Genomic DNA, 17,411 nt, shown 5'->3' on the forward strand with positions numbered 1-17,411 from the left:
AGAAAATGGAAGAAGTTCAAGATGATGGTCAATCACCCTCGGTCTGGGGCTCCATGCAAGATCTCACCTTGTGGGGCATCAATGATCATGAGGAAGGTGAGGGATCAGCCCAGAACTACACGGCAGGACCTGGTCAATGACCTGAAGAGAGCTGGGACCACAGTCTCAAAGAAAACCATTAGTAACACTCTACGCCGTCATGGATTAAAATCCTGCAGCGCACGCAAGGTCCCCCTGCTCAAGCCAGCGCATGTCCAGGCCCGTCTGAAGTTTGCCAATGACCATCTGGATGATCCAGAGGAGGAATGGGAGAAGGTCATGTGGTCTGATGAGACAAAAATAGAGCTTTTTGGTCTAAACTCCACTCGCCGTGTTTGGAGGAAGAAGAAGGATGAGTACAACCCCAAGAACACCATTCCAACCGTGAAGCATGGTGGTGGAAACATCATTCTTTGGAGATGCTTTTCTGCAAAGGGGACAGGACGACTACACCGTATTGAGTGGAGGATGGATGGGGCCATGTATCGCGAGATTTTGGCCAACAACCTCCTTCCCTCAGTAAGAGCATTGAAGATGGGTCGTGGCTGGGTCTTCCAGCATGACAACGACCCGAAACACACAGCCAGGGCAACTAAGGAGTGGCTCCGTAAAAAGCATCTCAAGGTCCTGAAGTGGCCTAGCCAGTCTCCAGACCTGAACCCAATAGAAAATCTTTGGAGGGAGCTGAAAGTCCGTAATGCCCAGCGACAGCCTCGAAACCTGAAGGATCTGGAGAAGGTCTGTATGGAGGAGTGGGCCAAAATCCCTGCTGCAGTGTATGCAAACCTGGTCAAGAACTACAGGAAACGTATGATCTCTGTAATTGCAAACAAAGGTTTCTGTACCAAATATTAAGTTCTGCTTTTCTGATGTATCAAATACTTATGTCATGCAATAAAATGCTAATTAATGACTTAAAAATCATACAATGTGATTTTCTGGATTTTTGTTTTAGATTCCGTCTCTCACAGTTGAAGTGTACCTATGATTAAAAAAAATTACAGACCTCTACATGCTTTGTAAGTAGGAAAACCTGCAAAATCGGGTAGTGTATCAAATACTTGTTTTCCCCACTGTATATATACTTTTATGACTCGTCCAATCTTTCCTTGACTACTTTTATCCAGTGCACCAGGGGGCTTTTAACTTGCTTTTGATAGTGAATTCCCTGACTGCTTGCCTTTCCCCCGAATAAAATATTATTTGTGGCTAGGTAGCTAAATCACAGTAGTGCAGTGAGTAGCCCGTGAATGTGTATGTTGGGGAGGGTGGATCTTGGAAACTGGAAATGGAAAGGTTGGAACGCCGCTCTGTCTCCTCCCTCAGTAGGAATGCTTGAAAGCGTGGATGACTCACCATAATGATACTCTTGCTCTCACACGCAGACACAGAGATGAGAGGTGCCAAAAAGCGGTGGCCTGGATACAAATCAAATTTTATTGGTCGACTACACATATTTAGCAGATGTTATTGTGAGTGTAGCGAAATGCTTGTGTTCCTAGCTCCAGCAGTGCAGTAATATCTAACAATTCACAACAATACACAGATCTAAAAGTAAAATAATGAAATTAAGAAATATATAAATACTAGGACTAGTGGCATTTACTAAAATACAGTATATAAATATGAAATGAGTAAAACAGTATGTAAACATTCAAGTGAGCAGTGTTACATTATTAAAGTGACCAGTGATTCTATGTCTATGTACATAGGGCAGCAGCCTCTAAGGTAGCCGGCTAGTGACAGGGACTAAGTTCAGGGTAGGGTACTGGATGGAGGCCAGCTAGTGGCCCCACCTGTACTGACCTGGCCTTCTGGATGATAGCGGAATGAACAGGCCGTGGTTCGGGTGGTTGATGTTCTACCTGTCCTGGAGGGCAGGTAGTGTTCCCCTGGTGATGTATTGGGCAGACCTCACTACCCTCTGGAGAGCCCTGCAGTTGTGGGCGGGGATACAGCACGACAGGATGCTCTCAATGGTGCATCTGTAAAAGTTTGTGAGGTTTTAGGGGCCAAGCCAAATTTCTTCAGCCTCCTGAGGTTGCACCTTCTTCACCACACAGTCTGTGTAGGTGGACCATTTCAGATTGTCAGTGACGTGTACGCAGAGGAACTTGAAGCTTTTCACCTTCTCCACTGCGGCCCCGTTGACGTGGATAGTGGTTGGCTCCCTCTGCTGTCTCCTGAAGTCCACGATCAGCTCCTTCATTTTGTTGACGTTGAGGGAGAGGTTATTTTCCTGGCGCCAATCTTCCAGGGCCCTCACCTCCACCCTGTAGGCTGTCTCGTTATTGTTGGTAATCAGACCTAGTACTGTTGTGTCGTCTGCAAATTTGATGATTGAGTTGGAGGCGTGCATGTCCATGGAGTACAGGAGGGGGCTGAGCACGCACCCTTGTGGGGAGTTGAGGATCAGCGTAGTGGAGGAGATGTTTTCTACATTCACCACCTGGGGGCGGCCCTTCTGGAAGTCCAGGACACAGTTGCACAGGGCAGGGTTCAGACCCAGGGCCCCAAGCTTAATGATGAGCTTGGAGACTACTATGGTGTTGAAGGCTGAGCTGTAGTCAATGAACAGTGTTCTTACATAGGTATTCCTCTTATCCAGATGGGATAGGGCAGTGTGCAGTGCGATGGAGATTGCATCGTCTTTGGATCTATTGGGGCGGTATACAAATTGAAGTGGATATAGGGTGTCAGGTAAGGTAGAGGTGATATGATCTTTAACTAGCCTGTCAAAACCTTTCATGATGACAGAAGTGAGTGCTACACGGCAATAGTCATTTAGTTCAGTTACCTTTGCTTTCTTGGGTACAGGAACAATAGTGGACATCTTGAAGCAAGTGGGGACAGCAGAGATTTAATATGTCTGTAAACCCTCCAGCCAGATGGTCTGAGCATGCTCTGAGGACGCAGCAAGGGATGCCGTCTGGGCCGGCAGCCTTGCGAGAGTTAACATGCTTAAATGTCTAAAACACATTGGCCAAGGAGAATTAGTGCCCACAGTCCTTGGGAGCGGCACTCGTTGGTGGCACTGTGTTATCCTCAAAGCAGGTGAAGGTGTTTAACGTGTCTGGGAGCAAGACGTTGGTGTTCGCGACCTGACTGGTTTCACATTTGTAATCCGTTGTTTTCTGGAGTCCCTGCCACATACAGTGGTGCAAAAAAGTATTTAGTCACCACCAATTGAGCAAGTTTTCCCACTTAAAAAGATGAGAGAGGCCTGTAATTTTCATCATAGGTACACTTCAACTATGACAGACAAATGAGGAAAAATTCAGAAAATCACATTGTAGGATTTTTAATGAATTTATTTGCAAATTATGGTGGAAAATAAGTATTTGGTCAATAACAAAAGTTTATCTCAATACTTTGTCATATACCCTTTGTTGGCAATGACAGAGGTCAAACGTTTTCTGTAAGTCTTCACAAGGTTTTCACACACTGTTGCTGGTATTTTGGCCCATTCCTCCATGCAGATCTCCTCTAGAGCAGTGATGTTTTGGGGCTGTTGCTGGGCAACACATACTTTCAACTCCCTCCAAAGATTTTCTATGGGGTTGAGAATTGCACAATTGGTGGCTGACTAAATACTTTTTTGCCCCACTGTATATAAATATATACAGTTGAAGTCGGAAGTTTACATACACCTTATCCAAATACATTTAATCCGAGGTAAAACTTCCCTGTCTTAGGTCAGTTAGGATCACCTCTTTATTTTAAGAATGTGAAATATCAGAATAATAGTAGAGAGAATGATTTATTTCAGCTTTTATTTCTTTCATCACATTCCCAGTGGGTCAGAAGTTTACATATACTCAATTAGTATTTGGTATCATTGCCTTTAAATTGTTTAACTTGGGTCAAACGTTTTGGGTAGCCTTCCACACGCTTCCCACGCTTTTGAATTTTGGCCCATTCCTCCTGACAGAGCTGGTGTAACTGAGTTAGGTTTGTAGGCCTCCTTGCTTGCACACGCTTTTTCAGTTCTGCCCACAAATCTTCTATTGGATTGAGGTCAGGGCTTTTTGATGGTCACTCCAATACCTTGACTTTGTTGTCCTTAAGCAATTTTGCCACAACTTTGGAAGTATGCTTGGGGTCATTGTCCATTTGGAAGACCCATTTGTGACCAAGCTTTGACTTCCTGACTGATGTCTTGAGATGTTGCTTCAATATATCCACGTAATTTTCCATCCTCATGATGCCATCTATTTTCTGAAGTGCACCAGTCCCTTCTGCAGCAAAGCACCCCCACAACATGATGCTGCCATCCCCGTGCTTCACGGGTGGGATGGTGTTCTTCGGCTGGCAAGCATCCCCCTTTTCCCTCCAAACATAACGATGGTCATTATGGCCAAACAGTTCCATTTTTGTTTCATCAGACCAGAGAACATTTCTCTAAAAAGTATGATCGTTGTCCCCATGTGCAGTTGCAAACCGTAGTCTGGCTTTTTTATGGTGGGTTTGGCGCAGTGGCTTCTTCCTTGCTGGGCGGTCTTTCAGTTTATGTCGATATAGGACTCGGTTTACTATGGATATAGATACTTTTGTACCTGTTTCCTCCAGCATCTTCACTTGCTCTGGGATTGATTTGCACTTTTCTCACCAAAGTACGTTCATCTCTAGGAGGCAGAATGCATCTCCTTCCTGGGCGGTATGACGGCTGCGTGGTCCCATGGTGTTTATACTTGCGTACTATTGTTTGTACAGATGAACGTGGTACCTTCAGGCGTTTGGAAATTGCTCCCAAGGATGAACCAGACTTGTGGAGGTCTACAATTTTTTCTGAGGTCTTGGCTGATTTCTTTAGAATTTCCCATGATGTCAAGCAAAGACGCATTTAGTTTGAAGGTAGGCCTTGAAATACATCCACAGGTACACCGCCAATTAACTCAAAGGATGTCAATTAGCCTATCAGAAGCTCCTAAAGCCATGACATCATTTTCTGGAATTTTCCAAACTGTTTAAAGTCACAGTCAATTTAGTGTATGTAAACTTCTGACCCACTGGAATTGTGACACAGTGAATTATAAGTGAAATAATCTGTCTGTAAACAATTGTTGGAAAATTACTTGTGTCATGCACAAAATAGATGTCCTAACCGACTTGCCAAAACTATAGTTTGTTAAGTCATTTTGTGTGCAGTGGTGTCATTCATTTGTGAGGACACATTTAAAAATAAGGGGGGGAAATGTAACTGGGTGGAACCGTCAACCTATTTTGACCACACCCTTGTTGGTCTGCCAGTGCCAGTTGTATGTGATTGTTAATTAAGGGCTTGGCCTTTTGTATAAAAGCCTTCCTGTGTGCCATTCTGGTTTTTGCCTTGCTATGTGCTGGTCAGTGTGCCTTGGGAGGACGGGAGTGGGAGTGGGAGTGGGAGTGGGAGTGGTGGTGGTGGTGGTGGTGGTGGTGGGAGTAGTGGTGGTGGTGGTGGTTTTAATAAAGTAAGTATAAGAAATAGGATTGAACTGAGAAATAGGATTGATCGTACATGCAGTGTTTTTAGGCGTTGACGCCCATATTCCACCTAGACCTGCTGTCCTTTTCCCTGGGCACACCCTCCGTGAGCGTTGCAACACGTTATTGTCTGTTTGATTATGTGAATGACATGTATGAACCAAGTGATATTTTGCTTTCTGCCAAAACATCTCAATCAGGTTAACACGGAACCCAAACCTGCTGTGCGCGTGCGCAATCGTGCATAAATGTATTTTGTCTCCCCACACCAAACGCGATCACGACACGCAAGTTAAAATATCAAAATAAACTCTGAACCAATTATATTAATTTGGGGACAGGTCGAAAAGCATTAAACATGTATGGCTAGCTTGCACTTGCTAGCTAATTTGTTCTATTTAGCTAGCTTGCTGTTGCTAGGTAATTTGTCCTGGGATATAAACATTGAGTTGTTATTTTACCTGAAATGCACAAGATCCTCTACTCTGACAATTAATCCACACATAAAACGGTCAACCGAGTTGTTCCTAGTCATCTCTCCTCCTTCCAGGATTTTTCATATTTGAACTTATATGGTGATTGGCATCTAAACTTTCATAGTATTACCATGACTACCGGCAACACAATTTGTCTATCAATCACCCTTGTGGGTATAACCAATGAGGAGATGGCAATGGGGAACCTCCACACGCGAGCGGTGTGGTCAGCCTGTTAGGTCTGGACTTTGACTAGGCCATTCCAAAACCTTTCAGACATTCTGATGTAGACTGCTTGTGTTTTTTGGATCATTGTCTTGTTGCATGACCCAACTGTGCTTTAGCTTCAGCATACACACTGATGGTCTGACATTCTCCTTTTAGAATTTACTGATGCAGATCAGAATTCATGGTTCCTTCAATGGTAAAGGGGATACCTATTCAGTTGCACAACTGAAATGTCTCTCTTTTTTGGGGCCCAACACTCTTAACCACTAGGTTACCTGCTGACCAATGATGGCAGGTCGCCCAGTCCTGAGGCATCAACGCATCCCTAAACAATCGCACTACCACAAACACAAGGCCAACCGTTGGTAAGAAGTTCTTACTGTGGAAGGCAGTGGTTGGTTTTCGCCAGACATAACGGGACCCATGTCATCCAAAAAGTCCCACTTTTGACTCATCGGTTCATAGAACATTCTTCCAGGAGTCTTGACGGTCATCCAGGTGCTTCCAGGTGCTTAATGGCAAACTTGAGTTGACTTTTTAGATTACATTGGTCACGTTATGACAGGGGAGCAAGTTGGAGAGAAACTGGATATCAAACTTTAAATTATACTTCAAAAATGGAATGAAACTGAGATCTCTAATCACCAAAACCAAGAGCTCTCTTTCCCTCTCACCTACTCCTTCCTCTTTTTTATTTTTGTATTTCAACTTTATTTAACCAGGTAGGCTAGTTGAGAACAAGTTCTCATTTGCAACTGCGACCTGGCCAAGATAAATCAAAGCAGTGTGACACAGACAACAACACAGAGTTACACATGGAGTAAACAATAAACAAGCCAATAACACAATAAACAAGTCAATGACACAGTAGAAAAAAGAAAGTCTATATACATTGTGTGCAAAAGGCATGAGGATGTAGGCAATAAATAGGCCATAGGAGTGAATAATTGAAATTTAGCAGATTAACACTGGAGTGATAAATGAGCAGATGATGATGTGCAAGTAGAGATACTGGTGTACAAAAGAGCAGAAAAGTAAATCAAATAAAAACAGTATGGGGATGAGGTAGGTAGATTGGGTGGGCTATTTACAGATGGACTATGTACAGCTGCAGCGATCGGTTAGCTGCTCAGATAGTTGATGTTTAAAGTTGGTGAAGGAAATAAAAGTCTCCAACTTCAGCGATTTTTGCAATTCGTTCCAGTCACTGGCAGCAGAGAACTGGAAGGAAAGTCGGCCAAATGAGGTGTTGGCTTTGGGGATGATCAGTGAGATATACCTGATAGAACGTGTGCTACGGGTGGGTGTTGTTATCGTGACCAGTGAACTGAGATAAGGTGGAGCTTTACCTAGCATAGACTTATAGATGACCTGGAGCCAGTGGGTCTGGCGACGAATATGTAGCGAGGACCAGCCGACTAGAGCATACAGGTCGCAGTGGTGGGTGGTACAAGGTGATTTGGTAACAAAACGGATGGCACTGTAGTAGTCGGCAGGATCAGGGATCGGAGCATGGGAATTTGTTTTACTGGTATGGGATCTTTAATTAGTATATACAGTGCCTTGCGAAAGTATTCGGCCCCCTTGAACTTTGCGACCTTTTGCCACATTTCAGGCTTCAAACAAAGATATAAAACTGTATTTTTTTGTGAAGAATCAACAACAAGTGGGACACAATCATGAAGTGGAACGACATTTATTGGATATTTCAAACTTTTTTAACAAATCAAAAACTGAAAAATTGGGCGTGCAAAATTATTCAGCCCCTTTACTTTCAGTGCAGCAAACTCTCCAAAAGTTCAGTGAGGATCTCTGAATGATCCAATGTTGACCTAAATGACTAATGATGATAAATACAATCCACCTGTGTGTAATCAAGTCTCCGTATAAATGCACCTGCACTGTGATAGTCTCAGAGGTTCGTTAAAAGCGCAGAGAGCATCATGAAGAACAAGGAACACACCAGGCAGGTCTGAGATACTGTTGTGAAGAAGTTTAAAGCCGGAGATGGATACAAAAAGATTTCCCAATCTTTAAACATCCCAAGGAGCACTGTGCAAGCGATAATATTGAAATGGAAGGAGTATCAGACCACTGCAAATCTACCAAGACCTGGCCGTCCCTCTAAACTTTCAGCTCATACAAGGAGAAGACTGATCAGAGATGCAGCCAAGAGGCCCATGATCACTCTGGATGAACTGCAGAGATCTACAGCTGAGGTGGGAGACTCTGTCCATAGGACAACAATCAGTCGTATATTGCACAAATCTGGCCTTTATGGAAGAGTGGCAAGAAGAAAGCCATTTCTTAAAGATATCCATAAAAAGTGTAGTTTAAAGTTTGCCACAAGCCACCTGGGAGACACACCAAACATGTGGAAGAAGGTGCTCTGGTCAGATGAAACCGAATTTGAACTTTTTGGCAACAATGCAAAACGTTATGTTTGGCGTAAAAGCAACACAGCTGAACACACCATTCCCACTGTCAAACATGGTGGTGGCAGCATCATGGTTTGGGCCTGCTTTTCTTCAGCAGGGACAGGGAAGATGGTTAAAATTGATGGGAAGATGGATGGAGCCAAATACAGGACCATTCTGGAAGAAAACCTGATGGAGTCTGCAAAAGACCTGAGACTGGGATGGAGATTTGTCTTCCAACAAGACAATGATCCAAAACATAAAGCAAAATCTACAATGGAATGGTTCAAAAATAAACATATCCAGGTGTTAGAATGGCCAAGTCAAAGTCCAGACCTGAATCCAATCGAGAATCTGTGGAAAGAACTGAAAACTGCTGTTCACAAATGCTCTCCATCCAACCTCACTGAGCTCGAGCTGTTTTGCAAGGAGGAATGGGAAAAAATGTCAGTCTCTCGATGTGCAAAACTGATAGAGACATACCCCAAGCGACTTACAGCTGTAATCGCAGCAAAAGGTGGCACTACAAAGTATTAACTTAAGGGGGCTGAATAATTTTGCACGCCCAATTTTTCAGTTTTTGATTTGTTAAAAAAGTTTGAAATATCCAATAAATGTCGTTCCACTTCATGATTGTGTCCCACTTGTTGTTGATTCTTCACAAAAAAATATAGTTTTATATATTTATGTTTGAAGCCTGAAATGTGGCAAAAGGTTGCAAAGTTCAAGGGGGCCGAATACTTTCGCAAGGCACTGTATGTATCGGTGCATTTAGTTTTGGTATGCGGCCCTGGTTGGCCTTGGGTTTTAGTGGAGCCTTAATGCTTTTTGGGGGGAGTGGGATGGCGGTGTGCTGACGGGCACTCGGCCGGCACTTTGTGCATTGAATGTTTTGCTCATCTTTATTTATTTTGCCAAGACCTTCATTTTTTCATGAAGAAAAAAACATTTACAGTTAATAGCAAAATAACAAGAATGGCTTCAGATCAAAGTCTACGTTGAGAACATAGGAAGCAAGGGTCTTTAAATTTAAGACCCAGGCAGCCTCTCATTTTAACAATAAATTGTCGGTCCCCACTCTCCTGTGTTCAATGCCAAAATAACGTAGGGATGAAATCGAGTGGTAAGCTTCCAAAAAGTGGTCCGCAACTGGGTAGGTCGATTTTGCACCGAATGGTGCTACGATGCTCCGAGATTTGTACTCTTAATTGTCGTTTTGTTTTACCCCCCCCCAAAAAATTGACACAAGGACAAGTTATAAGATAAATAACTGCCTTAGTGGAGCATGTGATAACACCTTTGATTAGGATCTGTTTCCCTGTTTGGGGGATGTTTTTGAAGGATGTACATTTGTAAATGCCATTGTATTGAGCGCAGCCATTTCACTTGTAGTTTCCATCCGGTAGAGGTGCAAATAGACATTGTGCAGGGGTATTTTGGGGTGGTAAATCAGTTTACCAATTGATCTCTGAGATTTATGCCCCGTGAGAATAGGACCAAGGGAGAGTTTAACACATTACCGATACTGTGATCGGAGCTTAGAATGTGCCAATGTTTGTGAACAATTCCCTTAATTCAGAGCACTTAGAACAGCGGGTATTAAGACTGCAAGAACGATTATTTTTGTGAGACAGTCCTTGAAAGGGATGTCTAGATTTGTTTGGGATTTTCTCAAAGCGGGTGTCAGCTATCAGCCCTTAACATACTGTTATGATCAGTAGGTTTCCTGTAAAGATCAGTGTATAGAATGTTCTCCTCACACAAAATCAGAAGATCAAGGAAACTGATTTGACGTGTGTCAGATTACATAGTAAATCTCAGGTACTCAGAACAAGAGTTAAGAAAAGCATGAAATGCCTGGAGCTGTTTTGCATCACCCCTCCATAGGGAAAAAAAAAAAAATGTACTGTTTCCAAATAATGTTAGGCAAGAAAGCACTTGAGAGGACTGAGAATGGACTGTTTTCTAACTATTAGCATAGTTTGGAGCCACGGGGATTCCAAAGCAGTACCCTTTGTCTGAATAAAGAGAGTGAGGTTCATAAGGGTAACGTTGCAGAAGAAAATGTTCCATGGCTTCAATACCGCCCTTGTGTGGAATATTCATGTATAACGACTCAACATCAAAAGTTACCAACAAAGAATTCTCAGGGAGAGGATCAAGAGATTCACTTCTGAGTTTTTTGTAAAAGGTGTTGTCAAGCTGTTGTCTATGACTCAATCACATAAACTGTCCTATCCATGAGTACAACCAACCCACCCTTGTCAGCAGGGTGGGTAAGGACTGACGTATCAGATCGTAAATCAAGCAAAACTTGTTTTTCATCCATAGGTAAATGATGGAAAGATATGTACTCATGTTTGTTCTTTAGCATGAGCTGGCGCACACCCAGAGATGAGTTTTTAATTTAGAGGTGCCAACATCTTTTGTGTAGAGATTACCAACATATTTTTCAACGAGTGTGCATTATGTCTCAATAGGGATTGCGATTGGCTGGAAGTTTACCTTTAAGTAATTTCGTGTCCAGTGGTTTAATTTATTTTGTGTCAAATGTGAGGACACAATGAGGGGGGAAAGTGCCATTCAGGGGTTCTGGTCAGCGAGCCTTGGAATGACTGCCGCGATTGTGGTTAAGAAAGTATGTATGAGAAACAGAAACTATTGTACAGTGTTTTTAGGCATTGGCGCCCATATTCCACCTAGACGTGAGGTCCTCGGGACTAAGCTAAACATAACAGGGTTGTTGCATCAAGGAGTAGAGCATGGGAATCGGACAATATCAGGATGCAACAACCAATTTATTTTCAGCGTAACAAGGCCCAATCTCCATAGGCTTACATCATTTCCATACATCATTTGCATACATCATCTTCAGCTCCAGGAGCTTTGTACAAAGGTACTAATAGACAGACTTCAACAGATAGTAATATCAGATTTCACAAACAAATATCACTAGGTTTATATGTTTCATTCACATGAACACAATGTGTTACAATGCTCACGGAGGGCGTGCCCAGGGAGAAGAGCAGGTCTTGGTGGAATATGGGTGCCAACGCCTAAACACATGTACAATCATTCCTATTTCTCATACATACTTTGTTAAAATCACCATCACCACTCCACTCCTCTCCTCTCCTCTCCTCCCAAGGCACACTGACCAGCACACAGTAAGTGGATCAATTGAATGACAAACAGGAAGGCTTTTATACAAAAGGCCATGCCCTTAATTAACAATCACATACACCTAGCACAGGCAGACAAGGTTGTGTTCCAAATAGGTTGACGGTTCTACCATTGCATATGCAGTAGGTTGATAATGATATCAAAGAAATGTCAGACATTTCAAACAGAAAGAACAAGAGCCCCAAGGTTGCCTTGTTAAATCATTTGAAAGGCTGCAAACGGGAGATTGAGGGATTTTTACAGCCATAACCCAGTACGACCCAAGTGACCGCAGTGAAATATTGATCTGTGATGAGGTATTGAAAATTGTTCTTTGACTTGCAAAGTTTTATATTACCTTTTTTAAGGGCCATCCAGACCAAGGGAGATAACGGTAACTATATAATGGTAAACTATACACAACTATAAAATGTTGGCGAGCATCCACACTAGAGGACAAGATGTTTTTATATTTTACCGTAACCTACACCTGTCAATCAACTGATCAACGCATTCTACTGCATGAATGCACGCTGTACAGTGCCTTCAGAAATTCATACCCCTTGACTTTTTCCACATTTTGTTACAGCCTGAATTATAAACTGGATAAACTTGAGATTTGTCACTGGGCTACACACAATAACTGCCTTGTTCAGGGGCAGAGCGACAGATTTTGACCTTGTTATCTCGGAGATTTGATCTTGGATCAACAACATTGTTACTCCACAACACTAACCTAATTGACAAAGTGAAAAGAAGGAAGCCTTCCTGTATGGCAACTGTGTTAGGATGGACGCCTGTATCTTTGTAGTGACTGGGTGTATTGATACACCATCCAAAGTGTAATAACTTCACCATTCTCAAAGGTATATTCAATGTCTGCTTTTTTTGTGTACCCATCTACCAATAGTTGCCCCTTGCGAGGTACTGGAAAACCTCCCTCGTCTTTGTGGTTGAGTCCGTTTGAAATTCACTGCACAAATGAGGGACCTTACAATTTTCTGTATGTGTGGGGTACAGAGATGAGGTAGTCATTCAAAAATCATGTTAAGCACTATTGCACACAGTGAGTCCATGCAACATATGTGACTTGTAAGGACATTTTTACTCCTGAACTTATTTAGGGTTGCCATAACAGGGGTTGAATAGTTATTGACTGACTTATCGACTCAGCTTTTAATTTAACTCCACTTTGACATTGTGGGGTATTGTGTGTAGGCCAGTGTCGCCAATAGGATGGAAAGCTAGCTACTGTAGCCAGCCTGGTTCCTGGTAGCCCACTTTTCACAGTTTCCAGCAAGTTCGAATCCCAAGTGAGATATTGTTGTTTCCTTTAAAATTTAGAATCACATTTATTGTGATAGATTCGCGAAAGGAAGCCCAACCAAAATCGTGTAAATGAAGATTACAAATATATTTAATGATGTGCTTCTTGTCGTCCCTCTTGCGCTCATGGGAGACTTACTCAAACGTGTTCTCAGAGCAGAAATTGATTATGATTGGTTGCATCAGGCAACCAATGAAAATGGAGAGGAGGCGGGAATACCAAACAGCAGGCGAGGCAGTGGACATGTCATTAGACGGATTTTGAAAACATTTGAGGGACATAAGTAAGGAAGGAGAGGAGCAAGCAGCAATAAATAGTGAAGCATTGAGCATTTCCAGCCAATTATGTCAAATAGGGTCATTAATCGAGGCTTTGATCAACACATTGTACACTAGTGGCACATGCTGATCAAAATAATAAAAAATAGCCAAATTAGAATTGATGACGTCACACGCCGCAACGCGTGCCCAGGGTATCCTTTTTGTCTTCAACCGAAACCAATACCAAGCAGGTGGTAGTTCAACAAAACGAAGCTTCGGACGTCATTGATCACGTGCTTCTAATGAAGTGATTCAAGCATAGCCACACTGCTTCGAAGTAAACTGCTTAGTGATTTCGACGCATGCCTCGGAGCTCCGGTATCAAACGTAACATTACTAGCAAGAAAGCAAAACAAGGTACATTGACCACGACTTTTTTCAAATAAGGCACCATTTCTTGCAGAAACTGTTGAAACGAAAAAAATATTTTGCTATCCACATACGTATGACTTTGGTTTACAGTTGAGGAAAAAATCCTAAAATGGCCCAGACAATATTATTGGCACCTTCTAGAAGTCGTTCAAAATCATTTTATTTCAAGCAGGTGATTCTCCTATACTTTGGAATTATACTCACCTGTGGTGAGTTGCAGGTGCCTGCAATATAAAAATAATTCAACCAGTCTGAACGATGCTGGGCCAATCACAGCCAGGTGATTCAGCCTGGATTCAAACTAGGGACTGTAGTGACACCTCTGGCACTGAGATGCAGTGCCGTATACCACTGAGCCACTTCTTAGAGCAGTTTGAGTTAACTGGGTCCCCTGCTGTTTGGATGTTAAATTACGAGACAGAGGCATTGATGCAAGTAACCAGTCTTGTTCATTGCATTGCAATACATCCAGGTATCTCAAACACTGGTAAAAACACTGGAGATGCAGTAATTAACATTTACCAACAGATAGCATCACTGTGCCATCTTACACCCATAACATCTTCCCTTTTATAAAATAGGACAGGAGCTGTCAATTCACTAACAAAACAAACCTAGTAATCATTTCCAACATGAACAGTTTAGTTTTATTTTCAGGTATCAATTTAACACATTTTGATAGTCTCTTCATTTCCCCCTATTTTTAAAATATGTTTTATATCTCTGTCTGTCAACAATCCCTAATGGGAAACCTACAGATTAAGTCGAGCAGAACTGTACTGTGTTATCTTGATGTTGCTGCTCTAGGAGCATTTTAGGTTAACAAGCGGCGCTGCTGCTGAACTAACCCTGTTTTAGTCAGTTTTCTTCCGTTTGGTGCCTAATGAATATGACCCAGGGCTCAGATCCAAACTAACGACATTCAGATCTTACATGAGGACATTTTTGACCAAAATCCATGCCACCATGCTCATGATAATAGGTGGGCTGGCAGCACACACCCTTCTCATTGTTGGCCGCCACCAGCAGGGGAGAAGCAGGGACACAGATTAGTACACTGCACAGCACTGAGAATTAACCAACATCTTTTTAACCTCTATAGCAGTAACTTGTTTTTAAATACACTGAGTGTACAAAAAATGAAGGCCCTCCTCGAGCCTTATTGCTTAAGTATAATGTTCTTGTACTTCATTTCTTATGTGGGCTAAACTTACGTTTTATTTGCATTATTATGATCATCCACTTCATCAGATATGCGTTATTTGTATTCCTTAACAAAAAAGCTTGATGCAAGTAGGCCTCGAATCTGTGATTAAAGTACATTGATGTTTACAAGTCAAGTGCTTTAGTGGTATGTGGCAACAGGAAAGCAGTGATGGACGTAGTAGGCTACATGACAGCTACTTGACAAGTCCATAAGGCTCTTTTGACTTTTTTAAAATTAATGATGTAGGATGAATTTATATGTTGTATAGACCTCTATCTTTTCTCCTTAAAATGTATGTGAAACGGATAAGTCAAGACGTGGGATTTTGTCACGTATGTGAAAACGATCTTTGTCAAAATGTAAATTTGCTCTGGCTATCTACTCCGATTTCAGAGCATTTTCGTCTGTGCCAGAGCGCAGAATAACTGCACCCGTTGTATATGGCCGGTGTCAGTAAACGCCCGCAAAAAAAAATCATTAAATTGTTGCCAGCAGCACAGTTGGTACACCAACGCTCTGGATAACATGAGAACAGCCTAACCAGCTCTGCTATGGCGAGGAAAAAAGGTCAGAGTGAGGTGTTCTCTCATTTATGTCTGGAAGTAGCTAGCGAGCGAGCTAGCTAACTTTAGCCACTTAGCTTGGGTGCTTGACTGCAGCTGAGGTCAGAACGCTCGTACCAACCCTATCAACCCTAGTGGGGTGGCAGGTAGCCTAGTGGTTAGAGCGTTGGGCCAGTAACTGAAAGGTTGCTAGATTGAATCCCTGAGCTGAAGGTATAAATCTGTTGTTCTGCCCCAGAACAAGGCAGTTAACACACTGTTCATAGGCCATCAATGTAAATAAGAATTTGTTCTTAACTGACTTGCCTAGTTATAAAAGTTCAATAAAATTATCCTTGCCAGAGCGTCCAGTGTGCGCTATGAGAATGAAATGCTCTGAATTTAGGAATGGACAATCTGACAAAACTCTGGCACTCCAGAGTGAATTTACAAACGCACCCAATAGTAAGCAGCCTTTCAACGATGCATTGAGCATGCAATATTGACACTACAGTGCCTTGCGAAAGTATTCGGCCCCCTTGAACTTTGCAACCTTTTGCCACATTTCAGGCTTCAAACATAAAGATATAAAACTGTATTTTTTTGTGAAGAATCAACAACAAGTGGGACACAATCATGAAGTGGAACAACATTTATTTGATATTTCAAACTTTTTTAACAAATCAAAAACTGAAAAATTGGGCGTGCAAAATTATTCAGCCCCTTTACTTTCAGTGCAGCAAACTCTCTCCAGAAGTTCAGTGAGGATCTCTGAATGATCCAATGTTGACCTAAATGACTAATGATGATAAATACAATCCACCTGTGTGTAATCAAGTCTCCGTATAAATGCACCTGCACTGTGATAGTCTCAGAGGTCCGTTAAAAGCACAGAGAGCATCATGAAGAACAAGGAACACACCAGGCAGGTCCGAGATACTGTTGTGAAGAAGTTTAAAGCCGGATTTGGATACAAAAAGATTTCCCAAGCTTTAAACATCCCAAGGAGCACTGTGCAAGCGATAATATTGAAATGGAAGGAGTATCAGACCACTGCAAATCTACCAAGACCTGGCCGTCCCTCTAAACTGACAAATAAAACATGGTATTCGTTTCAATGTACTACCATGGTACATGTTTGTAAGGGAAAGAACATATGTTAAATTTAAAGAGCAACTGCCCCTAAAAACCAACACCTCATTTATAAAACAGCCTGTGGCATTGATATGAGTTAAACATTTATTCTGTCAAAATTGACTACAAAGTGTAAATAGGGTAAGTTTGGTCATAAAGTCAGTCTTGTCCAAAATGAGTATGTCAAAACGAGAAAGGAAGGTTGGGTTTATTTCAATCCTGCCCACAGCTGGCCGCACACAAGTAATCATCAAGTCAGAGTGCAGCTGCACGAGACCCGATGTTAATGCCTGTGGTAAATGTGGAATCAATTTGGATATCCCTAAGAGGCTAATTAGGGACCATTGGTAAATTACACTGTTAAAATTTCAATGACTTAAAGAGGGACTGTTTTTCCTGATTTGGCCTTGTTATAGATTTGGTATATAAGAAATGTTAGCGGCCGTGGCTGAATTCAAACATTCAAACATTCCATTCATTTTTTGAACTGGTTCCAGGGGACCTTCAGACGAGCCTGGTGAGACCTGTGGGCGTCCTAGAGAAGTGTGTAGTCAACTGTTTGGATGCTCCAGACAGAAGTTGGCAGATCCGCTGCACCGAGTCCCAAAACACTTGTGGGCATCGTAGAGCAATACAGAGAACACCATCGTGTTCGTGAGACTCATCTGTCCATAGAGGGGTCATAAGTTTGTAGGCCAAACCATTTGGACGCTACAGACGATTT

This window comes from Oncorhynchus clarkii, chromosome 1 (genome assembly GCF_045791955.1).
Source record: "Oncorhynchus clarkii lewisi isolate Uvic-CL-2024 chromosome 1, UVic_Ocla_1.0, whole genome shotgun sequence".
In the NCBI taxonomy this organism is placed as follows: Eukaryota; Metazoa; Chordata; class Actinopteri; order Salmoniformes; family Salmonidae; genus Oncorhynchus; species Oncorhynchus clarkii.